Source organism: Ambystoma mexicanum, chromosome 6p (assembly GCF_040938575.1).
Source record: "Ambystoma mexicanum isolate Mex_15411 chromosome 6p, UKY_AmexF1_1, whole genome shotgun sequence".
Lineage (NCBI taxonomy): Eukaryota > Metazoa > Chordata > Amphibia > Caudata > Ambystomatidae > Ambystoma > Ambystoma mexicanum.
Genome location: NC_090935.1, coordinates 265,197,242 through 265,215,699, shown reverse-complemented (window position 1 = coordinate 265,215,699; position 18,458 = coordinate 265,197,242).

The window sequence follows — 18,458 nt, the reverse complement described above, 5'->3', positions numbered from 1 at the left end:
TATATTGAACCAGATACTTGGCCCTGGCATATGGAAATGAGAAGCAGTCAGCAGACACTGATGCCAGTTGGTACGAGGAACTGGGAAGAGCTTTAGGCACCCTGCGGACCAACATACTTCATTAGGTGTATTGGTAATGTTACTTGTGATTTAAAGAAACTATAACCAGCGAGATATTGATGCAATCCCGGGACGCTGGCTGCCACTTCAGTGTCCGCCCCCAATGTAAGTGCATAGTTTAATCAAAAGGGTGTGGGAGGGGGAGGAGGGAAGGGTATTGGGTCATGCTTAGATGAAGTTCGGGGAACTATGAGGGAGGGGGGAAGTGGGAAGTTGGGGAGATAAAGTTAAAAGCATGCACAGATTAACTACAACATGTTGCTTCAATGTCGATAGAATAGTTTTGGAGAATGGCGGTGATACGAGCATGTATGAGAGATGATGGCTGATAAAGGATTGGTGGGAATAAAGTTAACTGGAACATGAGGGGCCTTAGCATGCCTGTGAAGATAAGGAAAGTAATGTCATATGTAAACAGACAAGGAGCCCGGATACTGTTTCAGCAGGAAACACATTTACTGGAACACCAAGCATGCAAACTCGCCCCTGGGTGGGGAGAGCACCGGTTCTATACCTCCTACTCTAGTAGCGCCCGGGGAGTTATGATCATGGTGCATAGGTTGCTACCATTTATCCAATATGCGACAGAAAGTGACCGGGGTGGTAGATATGTGGATGTGCATGGTAGACTGGGCAGGGCCGAAGTACTACTGATTAATGTATACAGTCATAATATAGATGACCCGGAGTATTATACTGAGATATTTCAGAAATGCACTAAATATCCTTCTGCCCAAGTCATATGCGGGGAGACTTTAACACCATATTAGACGTAGATCTGGACAGAACATCTATTTCACCCAGATCCCTGTCTGGAGCAGCGCGCACGATACATACACATGTTACAGACCTGGACTTGAATGACGCCTGTCGGTTCAAAGATGCAGCACTGATGGATCCTGTCTTTAGAACTAGCTTATCACAGCATGTCATTGAGTATTTCAAAAACACCAGGGGTCAGTTACTACACAGATTGTCCTATGGCAAGCATTTAAATTGTACATGAGGGGTATACCCATGTCCACAGAGTCGGGAGCACTGCAAGACATACGAAGGGAACTCGGGAGGAGGGAGAAGGCACTGGCTAGTCTTCAATCGCAATATGCAACCACTCCAACAGCACAGATCAACGCTGATATTAAAATGCAACTGGAAGAATTCTGGGTGACAGCTGACAGGTTCCTGCACTACTTTGATAGACTAGCTGCGACACGTAGATATGGGGAACAGGAAAGGCCGGGCAAGCTCTTGGCACATATGGCACGCAGTGAAAAGGGGAGCACAATTATCCCATGCATAGCCAGGAGTGATGGGGTGGCGGTCACGAAACACGAAGAGGTCAGTGAGATGTTCTATCACTTTTGTGCTAAATTATATTCCCCCCAGTGTGCAGCCACACACTGTGAAATTGATGATTACCTAGCCACGATACCCACTACACTCCTGTCGGGAGAATCTCGAGACGCTCTAGTTACACCAGTGACATTGCACGAGATAAAGGGAGCTATAAAGAGCCTCCCGAGGGCAAAGCTCCGGGCACAGACCGGCTTAGTGTGGAATTCTATAGGGAGTTTATAGAAGTGCTAGCTCCTCATCTCCATTCAATGTGGTCCGAGGTGCTGGAAACCGGCAAGTTGACGGACACAACGTGCAAAGCGTTCATAACCCTGCTATTGAAGCTGGGGAAACCGACGGAGGACTGTGGATCATATCGCCCGCTGTCTCTCATTAATATTGATGCTAAGATATTCGCAAAGATACTGGCCACCCGATTGAACCCTCTGATGCCATACATGGTGCACGAGGACCAAGCATGATTTGTACAGGGCAGATCCACAGTGTATAACATACGTAGGAGCTATAATTTACCAACAATAATTTCGAAAGACGCCAAAGGGGCCGCAATTGCCTTGGATATGCAAAAAGCTTTTGATACCATGTACTGGACCTTCATATCTAGAGTTTTGATCAACTTTGGGTTCAGACCGAATTTTATCAAATGGGTTTGTATTCTTTATACACAACCATATGCAAGGGTGAATGTCAATGGGAAGCTATCTCTAATAGGGAGAATTCTCCAGAATGGCTAATTTCCCTTACCTGCTGAGACCCTCAGCAGCTTTGCTTGATTTCTAGGATTTATTTTTTTCACCTGGTAAGAGTGTGAACCTTTTTTTCCCACTCTTACATGTGTTTTGTTGTGTGTGTTTAACATTTTTGTGTTCATAGACTGTGGAGCCTCACCTACTGATTTTGATTTTGATTCATTTATAAATCACACCAGACAGAGTGAACAGTATTCGGGCGCAGATGATAACTAAGGCCTGGACCATGGCACAAAAAGGAAGAGCCTGGGGTAGAGTTCTAATTCTGCCATTTTCCTCCTTTATTTAAACAAGAAGGTTTTCAGTTTCTTCCTAAAGATGTCCAGAGTTTCACACATTCTGATTTCCAGTAGAAGTTCACTCCAAACTTTAAGGCTGAAGGCTCTAAAGCTTCTGTCTCCTCTCGATACACATTTTGTTCGAGGAGTACAAATCAGGAGTTTATCCTCTGAACGTAGGTTCCTTTTGGAATGATTTGGCATAATCTTATCAGATATGCAGGTGCACACCCTTTTAAACATTAAAAAACTAGGCTTGCCATCTTAAACTTAATTCTATCCTCCACCATCAACCAGTGGATGGATCTCCGCATTCATGAAACATGATCCCTTTTTCTCAGGTTCCCGATTACTCTAACTTCCACGTTCTGTGCTCTTTGGAGCCTATCTATTTGTTTTTGAGGGATTCCTGCTAACAGACTGTTGCAGTAGTCCAAGTGGGGGTAAGTCATTGCCCCCACCACAGCTGCTCTATCTTCCATTGGAATATAGGGTAGTATACTCCGTAGTGATCCTAGTGCAAGGTGGACTGTTTTTACCTTTGCTCCTACCATAGTGCAGTTGCTCACCCAAACTCAGTGGGGGGGAGGGAGGATTTTGTCTATCTTCTGACATGTTATTCTTTGGACCAAACAATATAATTTCTGTTTTTGCTGCATCTAACTGTATATGGTTATCAGTCATCCACTCATTGAGTTCTTCCATACATTGATTAATTCTTTCAAAGGCATTCTGACTATTCTGGAGTCCCATATATAGCTGTGCATAATCTGCTTATGAGTGAAACAACAGACCATACTTTTTAAATATTTTGAAGACTGGCAGAAGTACAGATTAAACATGAGAGGGGATAAGGAGGAACCCCCACATTCCAGCTTCACCATCTGAGAGATAAATCCATCCAATATAACCCTCTGCGATCTACGTTTAAGAAATGATTCGAACCATTTCACCACTTCTTTAGATGCTTTTCCCACTTGTCCAATCCATTGTGCCATTATCTGATGATTCACAGTGTCAAAGGCTGCGGACAGGTCCAGCATCAGCAATACTGTTGACCATCCCCCATCAGCAGCCTTTAATAAGTTATCATGTACAGCCAAAAGCGCAGACTCTGTACGTGATTCGGGAGAAATCCCGACTGGGTTATCCAACAATTCTTCGTGTTGGCCACATCAAGTTTTCCAGTGGAAATGTATTCTGCAAAGGCCAATTCATTGGATCGGATGACAACAAGGCAACTATCGGTGACACCCCATTGCAGAAATTACAATATTTCAGATTACGTTCGGCATTAGCCACCATGCGGGATCGCTTCCCCGGTAAGCCCCCCTCGCACCCAAGTTTGAGGTATGTACTCTCTCCTAGCACAGTGAAGAAGTCGGCCTCGGTACTGTACAAAATCACAATGTCAACTGGGAAGGTGCTGGCACCGGATATTAAAGCGGAGTGGGAGAAGCACCTGGGGATCACCCTTACAGACACACTCTGGACATAATTATGCATATTAACAAAGCATATCTCCTGCAATTCCAGGTACCGACTTATTTATTTCAAGATAGTGAATAGAGTGCATCTGACCCCAGCCCGCCTTAAGAAAATGTATGCTACAGTGGAGGAGTAGTACCCAAGATGTGAAAGCGAGGAGGCAGGCATATAGGCTACATGTCATGGTCTTGCAGATAGCTCACTAAGTATTGGGCAGATGTGTGCGGAGCGTTAGAAGAAATGTTGAACCAACCTATAGAGTGGGATCCAGGGTCATGCTTATTGGGCTTTTTATGTAAAATTAACCCTGTTTGACGCAGACTTCTAAGCCTAGGCCTGCTTCTAGCTAAGCACACAATAATGTTACACTGGAAGAGCAGGAACCCTGCTATGATGGAAGAGCGAGTGAATGACATGACTTGGGCGAATGACAACAAAGAAGTATATTCTAGCCTATTATCTACGGCAAGTCACCTGAAAGACATCTGGGGGGGATTCAGACAATACCTGTTCGATAAAAGCATAAGGGAAGACAGCCAAAATGTAGAGCTATATGGTATGTACACTAAAAGACTGATTAAACACTTGTCTGTATAACTGAAACACCATGTAATGGAACTGAAAGCAATGTAATGTGATAACACTGTGCAAGTTAAATAAACGTTTAAAAATAATAACAATAATAATAATAATAAGTATATTAAAAAGCCATAGTAGAGCTAGATACTCAGTGTGCTAAGCTAGTCCAAACATAGAATTAAAGCAGTGCCTGTCTTTGATGCACTTTCATGTAGTGCATGCAAGCCCAGAATGGGACAAGTGAGTATGCAGTTGTGGATAAAATAGGCAGAGAGTGGAAGATGGGGAGCCACATGTGAAAGAATGCATCAGAGCGTGCGAAACCTAGACGCAGATCCTCCCACATGCCGTAATTGTTAAGTGGTGTTTGTGCCTTAAAGGTTTCATTTATCGTTACAAACCTAATCATCACAAGAGGATATTATTTCAAAATCTGGTGTGCCTACCATTTTCTGCACTTGCCCCCGGCGCTTGCACTTGCTGCAGCACTACTGCACTTTGGTTACGACCCATGTGAGTGGCATCTCTCTGCACTGAACCCAGGTTCTGACAGGACTGGGCACACTTGGTCCTTATAGCCCCCCCACGCACTTCCTTTTCTGTTCTTCTGCATGATCTGAAAGTACCATGCCTAGTAAGATCGTTTGTCTTGTCCTCCCTATGTCTGCCCGCTATGTCTGCCCCTCCCATGCATGGCCGAGACTCACAGAGACTACTGGAAAGGGCTTTCCTACTAGAAAGGTAGTACCTGAAACTTCAGAATAATTGTATGTGACAGGTAATTCAAAAGTGTTTTTATTGCTGGGATGAATTATAAGGCAATCTTTGTTTGGCGTTTTGTTTTTTAAACTTTGCATGAGGGAAAATGATGGCAAAGCCGAAAAACCGACAAAGTGGACTAATACATACACAACATGACTTAACAACATAAGGTGTATTAGTTATTTGGTGCTAAATAACTAATAGACTGGCAAAATAAGACAAGCAATAAAACAAACAAACTCCACCCAATTCCACAAAATCTCATCTATAATAGAGGTTGGCAGTGTGACCTGTACACTCCATCCCTTACAAATAGAAAAAAACAAATCACACATTCCTTGACCTCAAGCCCTGGGACCATATCACTCCAGCCCTAAAATCTCTCCACTAGCTCCTGGTTGTTGCAAGGATCAAATTCAAGACCTTCTGCATTGTCCACAAGGCTGTATTTGTCCTGGGACCATAGTACCTGCCACTCTCTCTTGATAAATACTCTCCTTCCAGATCCCTTTGATCTTCTGGCATCAAATCTCTGCTGATCAAATGCCTCTCCAAGCAGAAAGCTGGAGGCAGATCTCTCTCCTCAGCTGGCTCCCTCCTGTGGAACAGTCTCACTCTCTCTCTCTCTGCCAGGAACCGTACCACCTCAAGTTGCCAAAAAATTCACAACCTTTCTCTTTTCCTTTCTCTTCTCCCCCTTCCCTCTCTGCCTCACATGCTATCCATATCCTGTGTCGCTGTGATTGGCGGTCTGGTCTCCCAGGAATCCAATAGGATCTTGGCCTCTGCCCAATTGCCAACAGCATCCCCCATGCACTACCCACTGGGCCAACATCCGCTTGCCAAGAAGTTTCGCCTCTGCCCCACTCTTACCAGTTGGGGCGGTAGAGCTCCATCTCTCCTAGATTGCCTCCACCCATGCACTTACCTGTTGCCTCCCCAATGGGGCACCTCTGGCACTTCGTCACTAGGGGATCATAATAGCACTTACCCTCACCCCACCCCTCCTTTTTTCCCTCTTTCTCCTCACTGCACTTGCATGCTCTGAATATCACTTGGCTTAGTAGGACCACTGTTTCTTTCTATTTGTTCATTGTTATTTCCATTGTTTATTTTTCCTTCCTTGTTCCCGCCCCTTGCGCCTTGTGATATTTTGAAACACTGTCTTGTTTTATAAGCGCCTAATAAATGTCCAATAAACAAATACATAAATACAATAAATCTGGTTCTTTTATAAAAACCCTACTTTTCTCAGAGCCAATCTAATCCCACCTTGACATATGGCTGTTCTGATAGTCTAACCAAGGCTGGAGGTGGGTCCAGTTAGATCCCATAGGTCCACTGAGTCCTGGTCTTGTAAATCGGATGGACCCACGAGCTGTGCTGACCAAAAGATCCCCAAGCCTTAATTATTTTGATGCCACCATTCCTTGCAGTTGCAGGTCACCCTCCCAAAATGGAGTCTATTGTAAAGTTAAACTCTTCCAGACTGAATTCATAGCTGTCCTTTAATGTTTTTTTTTTATAATAAATCTGCACATGTCTGTTTTTGTACAGATTGAGTAACAGGCAAAATGCACGATAGCTTTTCTCCAAACATTGAAAGTAAATCATGAATATGTGTTCACTGCTGATGTTATATGTCACAGGTATACAAAAATATGTCTGCTTGTCTATGTACATAAGAGAATGCCACAGAACAGCTACCCACCTACACACGCCTAGGTGTGTCTAGTTGCAGCAAGTGCTACCAATCGTGTCAGTCATTTAGACTTGTCTATGTTCCACAACAGAAACTTCACAATGTTGTTATACCTCTTTGAGTTAATTCCTATGTGCCTGTGTAACCTAATGAATTATTTTTAAAGCATTTTTTTATGTAAGCAATAAACCCTGGGGCATTACCAGAGCCGGTAATGCCACCCCCGCCCCCAGGGATTTGTATTGCTTCAAGCATCCTTGCATGTTGGAAGTTGCTCCTATCCATTTTGTATTTTTGAAGCTAGGTGCCAATCAGCTAATCTCCTGATATCTTCATGAGATTTTGAAGGCAATATTAATTCACTGTTAAGGAACTCGTAAAAACCGCTTTGGTAATTCTTAAACCTGTGTACAAATCACTTCCCCATAGAAGCCAGTGGGGCCTATGGTATCCTATTTTCTAAATGATATGCCCCCAAATACAATTTCACTAGGGAAAGCTTAGGTCTGCCAGAGAAGGTAAGACTGCAATGGAATGGAGCTGGAGGGTTAATGGTGAATAGGGTTCTACGAGGGAAATTAAAAGAACAGAAACATTTCAGTAGGACAAACTAGAAAGGTAAGCGTAGCTCCTATGAGGAATGGTGATTTGGGTTGAGTTTTGGTGCAGCCATGCTCTCAGTGCCAAGGAGAAAATAACAATACACAATCTATGGTTATGGAGGTTTCCAGGAGTCTTAGTAAACAGAGCATGAGAAAACTCTGGTTTAGAATGCGTGAGTTCATTGGTGATGGCTTTATACAACTTCTACATCAGACAACAGGATGCTTTCATCTGTGAAGTGGCTCCTTTGATCTAATTGTGATGCAGTTACCAAATGGTCATATTCAGTTCTGAAAATGCATTGAGTTGATGCACAAGATTAGACTTTGTACCAGTATACATTCCATCAAAGCGTCAGAATCTTCCGGCGCTTCTATGAACACCATGCCTGCAGGGGCCAAGGCCCCGCCAGGTCAGTTCTGCCGGGAGCAATGATCCCTGAAGGCATACATGTAGTCTGGCGCTCTGCCGGACCCCCAGGCATGTAATGAGGCCCCTTGTGTTTGTTTGGTGTGTTTTTTTTCCCTGCTTTTCCTTAGTGTGCAATTTTGTTTGTATCACGGCCCTCTACTGTAGCAGTTACTTTTCATTTCACGTTTCTTTTTTTGATTACTGACAGAATAACGGCTAATAGGAGCACTGAGTCCTGATTCTGTTATCCACCTGACCTGAACGCCTGTGAAAGTAAGATGCAGGCTCCTATAGCTGAAAGGAATAATGAATGACTGAGTCTATGCATAGCAAGCCAAGGAGAATTCTTAGTATGTCCAGTGTATATGAGGACAGGATTTGCCTAACATCTGTCAATGTCTCAGCTCATAAGAACACACCCTGGAAAGGGATTATATGTGCCTGTTACTAGCCCTGACTACCAGTTACTAGTTACTGATATGTAACTCTTTTTGATGATAAGAAGTTGCTGAAACCGCTTTTTGACGTGAATAATATTAAGCGGTTCGGCAGGGTAATGCGGTATACTATCAATGATGCTAATTTGATTTTTAACTTGCACAAATAGGTTAGGGTTGTGCTAATAAGCCGCGCAGGGTATATTACATTTTAGACTGAATTTTACAAACTTATGGGATGCTCGGTTTGATATAGAGTTTACACATTGTATTGCAATTTGGTTTTGGGTTGTATTAGAAATAGGCTTTGTACTTATTGTATGCTAAATCAACGTTTTATTTAATGTTACTGGATAAATCAGAATTAAATAAACTATTGATTGTACCACTAGCCCTGAAACAAAATATGGATGCCTATTTAGTGGCTTCACCTTTGAACTTAAAAGTGGGAGGAAGACACGGAACTGGCTGACCGAGATCTTGCATTGTTCTCAGACAGAAGAATTTTTTGAAACGTTAAAACATCTACTGCAGTCTGCCTCTCGACTTTCCCTGCTAGATATAAATATTTTTATAAATGTTCACTCAGCTGCAGGTTTTGTACCATGTAAGACTTCTGGGAAATGATTTGAGAAGGTAAACCGGTTTCGATGATATTGGCTACTGTTAGATTCATAGAATATTTTTTTTAAAGATCTGATGGCCTTTTTTATGTGAATATTTTATTGTCGGATTTGTTGGTTTGAGATGTGTTGGTTTGGAATTTGTTGGTTTATGTAAAACCATGGACACAATAAAAAAAAAAAAACTATTGCGAATGTCCATGTCTGGAGTGAAGTTTGGGAAGGCATCCAGAAAATAGTTGCCAGGGGAATGAGAGGACTGTCACTCACAAACGACAACATGATTCCAAAATGCAAATAATAGTTAATGCATGCAAATATAAGCTGCATTAGTGTTTCTTCACTGCACCTGTAAGTATTGTAATGAATGGTTATAAAACAGGACGACCTGGACTAAGCCAACCAGGGTAGGATGTACCCTACCTTGACCAGTTTACGCCCTGACAAGTCTAATCCAGTCTTGGTTGTTGGGGCCTCGTTGGCACACATATTAAGCATCGGGTTAATTAGGCTGATGGCCTTCTGTCTGCACTCATAGTCAACAAAGTGGGGATAGTCCTTGAGTAATGTCATGGGGTGCTCACATCGGTGCCACGCTGCTGAGGTGCATTGGATCATGACAGTGTGAAGGTAAAGAGAGCTTGCAAATCTTCAGTCTCTGGAAAATGAGGAGAAACACTATGCACACCTAATTTTAGATGAGTTTTGGATTCTAAATTTGTTGATAAAGAGCTGGCTGTAAGTATTGTAAATGATAAAGCATTCTATCTCAGCCTTGGTGTCTAGGCTGGGGGAAAGCAAACAAAGAAAAGGTTCCAACATTAGGAATCCCACGTCACTTGCGTACTATCTATGGCCTAAACCTTAGGGCCTCATTACACGGATGGCGGTAAGGATTTATCGGTACCGGTAAATCCTTACCGCCTTACTACGAGGTCCCTTTGTGGTTTGGGAAATTGAATGCCTGCTTTTTGCAGGCGTTAAAAACCAACGCGCAAAGGGACCAGGGAGCTAATTACGGTACCGCAATTTGGAATAGGGCGGTAATTCCCCTTTCCACCAAGGTGGTGCCGGTATTTTACCGGCATGAACCATGGCGCTAATAGCGCCATGGTTCACCGCCATCCGTGTAATGAGGCCCTTAGTGTATTTAACAGCCTAATGTCTGCCTTCTTTCAGCAAGAAAGACAGGTAGAGCTGGTTTGTGTTACAGATATATAAATAACGTGTGTATATTAGTCAACCTTGCAATTAATTTGTACATAAACTTTCAATTTGACAATAGAGGTACGAATTAAAATGATTTATATTTCAAGTAGCACAACGCGTTTCGAGTTATTTCCACTCTTCATCAGTGGAAAATATTTTTTTCAACATATTCTACAAAATAATGACATTGAAGAAATATATTTAGTACATTCCTCTTATGTTAAGTGCAATTTTTACATGTGATAGAGCTACATCATTAATGTCGCCCTTCTAAGGGTCCTTGACTAATAGGTACATTCACATTTCTAACAACTGGAAAGTTCTAATACAGAATTCCGTTAATAATTTTTCAATCATGGTCACCTTTTAGCGACTACAAATCATTAGTCAGAGATAGAGTTTATACAAGTCAGGGCACATCAATTCATTTGCTACAAGTCCAAAAGGACAGATCTAGCCAATACACCAATCCCCTGGTTATATTGACCCTGCTATTGTGTTTTTGTAGATTCTAGTGTCTGATATTTAAGTGTAAGCTGTATCAACATGTTTCTACATGTAGGCTCAGTTGATGGAGAAAGAGACTGCCTAATTGATCAGAATCAGGCTTAAAAAATCCCATTATTCTAAACTCATTAGCTGTTTTATATCGACTCAAACAATTAATCAAATAATTGTTCAAAAAATTGTACCTATCTTACCTAACAAGCTGCGGTAGCTAGATCACTGGTCCAGTATTATCGTTTTAGAAAACAGTTCTGGCTCTGTCTCATATGGTACAATTCTCCTGATCAAATCCATTGCTTTAAGGCACGCCTTGTATAAGAATTGTAGTGCTGAGGAGCTCATTTACCAAAAAAATTCTAAAAAAACTAATTTTCAGTATCTGTACTAATCACTTACTTCAAGGTATATATAAAGTAATAATTCTTACCCACAAAAAATCATCATATTCTGTTGTGTATGCTGTTCCTATGTTCAGTTTAGAGGTCCTCAGCAGTGGAATGTCTTATATCCCTAATAAAAGAAAATACATTAGATTCTGTGTCTAATATAATGCTAGCAGGTAAATGGGAAAGAAGAAGATTGGTGTTACCAATAATGGTGTCCCCATCTCTAACCAAATTTGACCTTTGTGAAGGATTTTGTTTTGCTATCGGGGAAGTCCCGTAAAAGTGCTGAATGTTTTCAAACAGGATCAATAAGATCTGTAAAACATAGCATATTTTATATTTAGAAGGCTTGTGGCATGACAAGAGATTTATAAGGTGTACAGATGCTCAATGAGACTTACTTGGTACTGCTTAATGCTTGAGCATGATTTCAGGAAGACTAGAGCTCCGTCCGGTGGCAGTAGCACAAAGGCTGCGGCTGCCATTTTGTAGACGTTCTGGGTTTTATATCCTGAGCAATGCATGACGTCACTACGTGCATGGGCGTGTGATGTCATTGTACACATATTGAAACAGTCTTGAGTTTATGTAATGGGTGTAATTGTCTAGATGTTTCGGTATTAAAATAGTGTCCATTTCCCAAGCATGGAGAATGGTGAGAATCGATTTAGAAATAAGTTAAGTAAGTCAACCAATGATAATTGTACTTGTCTGATGACGACTGGCGCTAGTGTAAGATGATGTCATGCGTATAATTAAAAACTGGATATCTTGTCTGGTGGATACAAATAGTAGGATGTAATAACGCTGTTCAGAAAAAAAAGTCTAAAACATTCCTAAAGAACCGTTGTCTAAGTGTCAAAAACACAAAATGTATGTGTACCGACATCCAAAAAAGTGGAGGCATGCTAAGCACTTGAGAAGAAGATCCAGTGACATTCAAGGAGCATAGGGGTTGGGAAGTATTGTTCTCGAAATTCGGAAACGATAATTGAAAAAAAAATGCGATTATGAGCTAATGACATTGATTTCACGCATGCGCAAAATGGCGTCATTTGTGATGTTATAACTCAAAGACTCATGAACTGTATTATAGTTCAGTCTAACAGAGTATTACTCTGCCAGGCTATATTCAATATGTGATTCCAATGCTTACATAAAGAACAATTGTAGAAGTATCGAATGACTATAGGTGTGTATAAGACGCCATTCTTTCAAAATAAGGGTTGTTTGGAAATGTGAAATGTCAAAACCAAACAATGTTTGGATCTCTAATGCACTTGGTAATCTAAACCCAGGCCATCGATGTGAGCAGCCAGAGGCTGATCTGATTTCTTTCTCTGGGGATTAAAAAATGTAATCATATGTCCAGAAGAAGCCTTCTAATTATTAAATAATTAGGACCTGCTTCATGATATACTACTCCTTAGTCGAATAAATATTGGTGTGGGAAGCAAATGTTGGTCGACATATTGCTAAATATTACATAGGACAGTTATTGATCACTATACTTGTCATCAGTCGTTTGTTAGAGAGGGTATAGAGTGTATAAACGAGGAAGATATGTCTCAGAATATGCAACATGCTGTGGGTTCACAGAGGTTGACTAATATACACAGATGATATTTATATATCTGTAACACAAAACAGCTGTACCTGTCTTTCTTGCGGAAAGAAGGCAGACGTTAGGCTGTTAAATACCCTAAGGCTTAGGCCATATATAGTGTGCAGTGGACATGGGTTTCCTAATTTAGGAACCTTTTCTTTGTTTGAATTCTTCAGTCTCTGCCAGTCGACAGTGGCTGGTGAGCCTGCATACAAGTGGCATATGCATGGATTTTCCATAAATACCTGTTTGGTCTGTCCTCGGCCACGACTGAGCATGCAGCAAAGGGCTTGGGGACAACAGATACAATGGCAATGTTGAATGTTCTGTCTGTAAAGGGTTGTAGATGAGTCCGATTTGCCAGGTTGCAAGTGGGTGTCAGGTTTAAGGGACACAATGACCCATTAGATGTTGTATTTCCACCGTACACAAGGTGCCCTTCAGCTAGCAGTCTGTACGGTTATGTTATGCTATGTTATTTTAATAGACTTTGATATTGCACCAAATCACCACCGTAGTAGCTTCAGAGCACCAAGGCTTGCCTTGAAGTTGCGTACCCTGTCCCCGCCATTGTAGGACGGTGGCACAACATGATAGTTAAAGTCTCTTACAGTGAATGAATTTTTCAGCTTAATCGAGCTCTTAACGGGACACAAAATGCAGAATTAAATTGCACACACTTAGGCAATGGCGACTGAATCCATAACATATGTATGTATTCATTAATGTTTTTATTTGTATGTGTATGTATTTAATGGTGGTTTTAATAAAGCAATATGTAGAGAAACAGAGGGTGGGTGAGGTGCGCACTCTAGTTCCCAGTGTTGAATACCTGCTGCATTTCAAGTTGCTGCTCTCCTCCAAGCGCTTTCATGTCTCTAACAATCTTTTCAGGTGTTGCAAATTAATCTCAATTGGTCTGAAGGAATTCTGGTAGCTGTAGTCTTTTTTGTAACCAGGAACCAACTCCCCTTCAAAAGCACAATTTTTTCCTGGTGGCTGTCCTGGGTAGGGCATGGTAGGTCATGGTGACCCCGGTGCTGCTGCTTTAGAGGCAGCGGTTAGAGGCAGCAGCACCGGGGTCACCATGCCCTACCCAGGAGAGCCACATCATTGGTTTTCCCCTCTCCCACCACCAGGAAAAAATGGTGCTTTTGGAGGGATATTGGTTCCTGATTACCAAAAATAGACTACAGCTACCAAAATTCCTTCAGACCAATTGAGATTAATTTGCAACACCTGAAAAGACAGCCTCCCTGAAGATTGTTAGAGACATGAAAGCGCTTGGAGGAGAACAGCAACTTGAAATGTAGCAGGTATTTAACACTGGGAACTAGAGTGTGCGCCTCACCCACCCTCTGTTTCTCTACGTTTTAGTAAAGCATAATACATTCAGTAGGCAATGATTATGGCTGCGACCATTAAAGCATAAGAGACATAGGGCCTGAATTTATGGTGTGCTGAAAAACGTTCAGTGTGCAAAACTGCTTTCGTCAATTCATGGGTCCAACTTTGCATGCTCTTCCGGGTCCATGCAAGGACTTTGCACAGGTCCGTCACGTCTTTGCGTGCAGTCGAGCACTTTGCAAAAGACTCCATGAAAAGTGTGGGATGGATCTACGGAAGGATATAAATGGGGAGCGGAACATGCATATTCCCCATTCCCCACACAGAATGAGGAAGAACAAGGACTTACGTGGGCATGTCGAGGGACCGGCTACGCAAAGAAATTGCACAACCAGCAATGCGCAAACAAACACGTATTCATGGAACTGACCGCGCAACGTCACGTCAGGTGAAAAAGCACAGAAAGCTTGCGATCTTACAGCCGCATGAAAGGACCCATAAAGTACCAATCGCATTGGACCCAATGTGCAAAGGTGAGGTGGGATCTGGAATTTACGGGTGCATGCACGGAGTTGCGTTGTCGATTGCAGTTAGAGGTCTCCATATGCAGGTTAGCGGGCCGCAGCCTTGGTTTACGGGGGTTTCCACACAGATTTCCCAGGTACGGATTCACTTATGGGAAATGGTACCCATCTTGTCGTGATGCAGTTGGGAGTTACGGGGGACCAAAAATAGGGTCTCCAGGAAGCTGCCTTGGTTGCAGGGGGTGGGCCTCAAAATTGCCGGTGTGCATGAGGTTGCAGATACAGGCTGCACAAAGGTAGGAATATGTGGCTGGATTTGCTTTCCGTGGGGTGTGTCATGGGCATTCCTCAGGCAATTTCTTTGCGTATCGGTTCGTTTTGCCTCTCAGATTCTATGAATACGCTGAACGCGCTAAGTGACTTTGACACATTTTTGCACACAAATGTGTTTTGCTTTGCAGGGACTTTGTGCTTTTACTATAAAAGGGGTCCTAATGGAGCATACACTTTCAGAGCTTGACATACTGTTGCATTGTAAGTGCCCTGAGTTCCAAACAACTGCTCCAAACTTTCTAGATCCTTCCTTCAGTGTGCATCCCGTGCCAAGTGAATGATTCAACTCTTCATGCAGTTGATGCAGTATGTAGGACAATCATATTTGCATTAGCAGTCTAACACTAGAATTTACAGACTGGCCCTAGTCCCCCCTCCATGTCAGTGAAAGTCATGCAACTCCAGGAGTTTTGGGGCCTCGGGATTGGCAGTCACTGATTTTGACTCGCTTCTCTGCTTCTATGAGGTAGGCAGTTCCGCAGACTGCATGGCAACACGTCAGACCTCCAGGTCCACCTGTGGTCCCCCTTTTCTTACAGCAGCAGGGCAGAGCTGGGTGTGCACCAAGCCCTGTATCCTGCTCTGACCGGCTTTCCTTAGCAGGAAAACAGTTGTGGCATGTAGCCACATGCCTGGACCATGGTGCCAGGCTGAATCTCCTTTTCGTGATGGAAGAGGCTTGCCCCTCAAGGACTAGGGAAGCAGATGTGAATTGTGTGCAGTAGATACAGGAGCTGACAGGAGGCATTGGTCTTGCTATCCACTTAAGAGCTGACCACCTAGAAAAGGGAGCAGAGCGCTTACAGCATTAACTAGTTTTAAGGGTGCAGGCATATAATATCTCCTGTGTGTGACCACGTCTAGAATCTGTATCGTTATTGACTTGTATGCTGCACTGAATGCCACAGGAACATCCTGCTTTAATTTCCAAAATTGTGCATTGTGCATTGTGCATGGGCATCCACATGCATCATGGAGCTCTTCTTTATGTTAATTTCCTACATCTATATGATGCTAATGGTTTAGACATTACGTTCTTATGTTCTTAACTGCTTTTACATGTGCACTAGTTATACTTGCATCCTTCAGCACATCTGGCAGATCTTAAGTCTTCAAGCCGGGCTGAGTTACCACAAGTGAGCCAAGGGGGACTTCAAGGACATCAGCAGTCTTGCTTTGTAATTGCAATTGTGTATTTATAACGTGTCTAACACCCAGGGTTTCTAAGCGCGGACCAGGGATCGAACCTTTGTTGCTCCAAGTCGTCTTGCTTCCAAGGCGAGCGTGTTGCCCCTGATCTATCCTCCCGGCCTTTGTCTTTAAACCACGGAGAGGGCACTGGGGGACGTGAGGTCAGATCAATAAGCTCTTTCTTTAGCCAGTGGCACACTCAAGCCATCTCAGGTTGGTTTATTTCAGGAAAGAACTTATGCAGATGCTGCAGTCTTGGTCTGTGGATAAAGAGTCAATTTCCTGTGCACACTGAAACTCCTATTTTCCTTTCTCTTAAATGTATGGAATGAAGCAGACCTTTTGTCAGAAACTGCCCTACGATTCACATGTGGCAGTACTGGAATCCAACATGGCAAAAAGAGGGCATACAAGGTTGTAAACGAATGGCATGAACCCGTATGTTGTACACAGTTTGTGTGCCTGGCATAGCACGGCTCCTTCCCATAATAGACCAAGCACTGGCAATGCCAACAGTTTGGGCTTGTGGGTAAGCATGGGAAAGACACCTGCAAGGCACTGTGGTAGTGGTATTAACTGGCCATTGATGGTAGCAGGTGCAAAATGGCACGAGTACCTGGGCATTTAATAGCAGTGCCTGGAAAATGCCTAATACTTGTACACAAGCCAAAACTGATGGCTTTGCAATGCTTTTTTTTTTTTACAGCACCTCCGTGAAGGACACACATAGTGCTATAACCAGGCCTGGTTAAGACATTTGTATTATACCAGTAGCAGTTTACAGTTCCAATTAAGTCATCAAGGCTGCTTTGAAAAACACTGGCAAGCACTTTGAGTGCAAAGCTTGATGGTAAGGCTTGATTAAAGCGGGTTCACAGCGTTCCCATGAGACAATATTTTGGACAGGGTAGGGAGAGGACATTGATGGGTGGGGATTAGCATGGTCATGGTCAGGTAATTGGTGGGCAAATAACCAAACAACACCTACAAGTTTTGTATCCTTCCTCATGTGCCATGTCTCCCTATCTGTACTCTAATGCAACAGTTTCAGCTTATAGGTGGCGCAAGCACCACCTAATAGCTCAAATTACAAATGTGCACACGATCAGCATGGTAAAATGCAGCAGAGACCCTTTTATAAACATACATTCTGAGTGCATCAAAAGGGGAACAGGGTGAGCTGAGCGAATCAAAATGCATCTGAATTCTTTCTCGAACATCAGACTTTTATTAGCTCTCGAGATCGCTTTGGATCAAACACGACGCTTTGTTGAATTGAACAAACAGAAAAAACTCATACACTATGAAATGAAACATACATAATTGCGTTGTGATTGATCCAGCTTTCCATTACTGCAGGTTTTCTGTATTTGCCCATCTTAGTCATCAACTGTGTACAACCCGCCTGTTTGATGAACATTCTGCAGTGCTACAGGTGTGGAGTAAGGCATTTATGCCACTCGCCTGCTAGACAGATTAGGGCGTCTCTGCTGTTTCATTTGTGTCGTCCCATTGTATTTGTAGAAATGGCTCGTGGCAATTTCTGGTTTTACAGCAATAGCATAGCGAGAGCAGAAACACAACGGAGCCTTCAAGTGCATCACCTGCTGTGGGATCTGATGGACGCCTCGGTGCTGATCCCCAGTGCACACTTGTGCTATTGATTTCTATAAGGAGGATGCAGTGCACGATCAAACAAGCCTTTTCCTGAAAGTGAACACTTGCACGCTGGGGGTAGAGTGGGCGCAAAGCTCTGAAATAGGATCCCATGCCACAAGCGACAAGCAAAAGACGTGCAAAGTCCAGTCTACGCTGAAAAAGAGCGAACGGCCCCCTGTTGTAACTCTCACATAAAGCACTGAAGGTATATGCAGCTCCAGGATGCATTCAGAAGAAAGCCTATCATGTTTGGAGACAGATGAAGCTGGAATTGCGAATGTGTTGCACTGGGTGATCCTATTCTCCAATCATTTGTGGCGGAAACATTCACATGTTGAGCTGATTCACGAAGAAAATAATCCCTACATTGTGCTTTTGAAATGTTCTATTATCACTTTATTCACGAAGGTGACCTGTGCATTGCATTAGACGACCTACCAGTGTGCTGGTAAGTCCACTTCAAACTGTTATGATCATGCATGTTTGGTGCATGTTTGGTGCAGGCAGCTCATCTCCCCACCATGCCCATTAAAATACCGGCCCTCACAAAATATGTAAAATTGAGAAAGAAAACATTGTTTCAGGGAT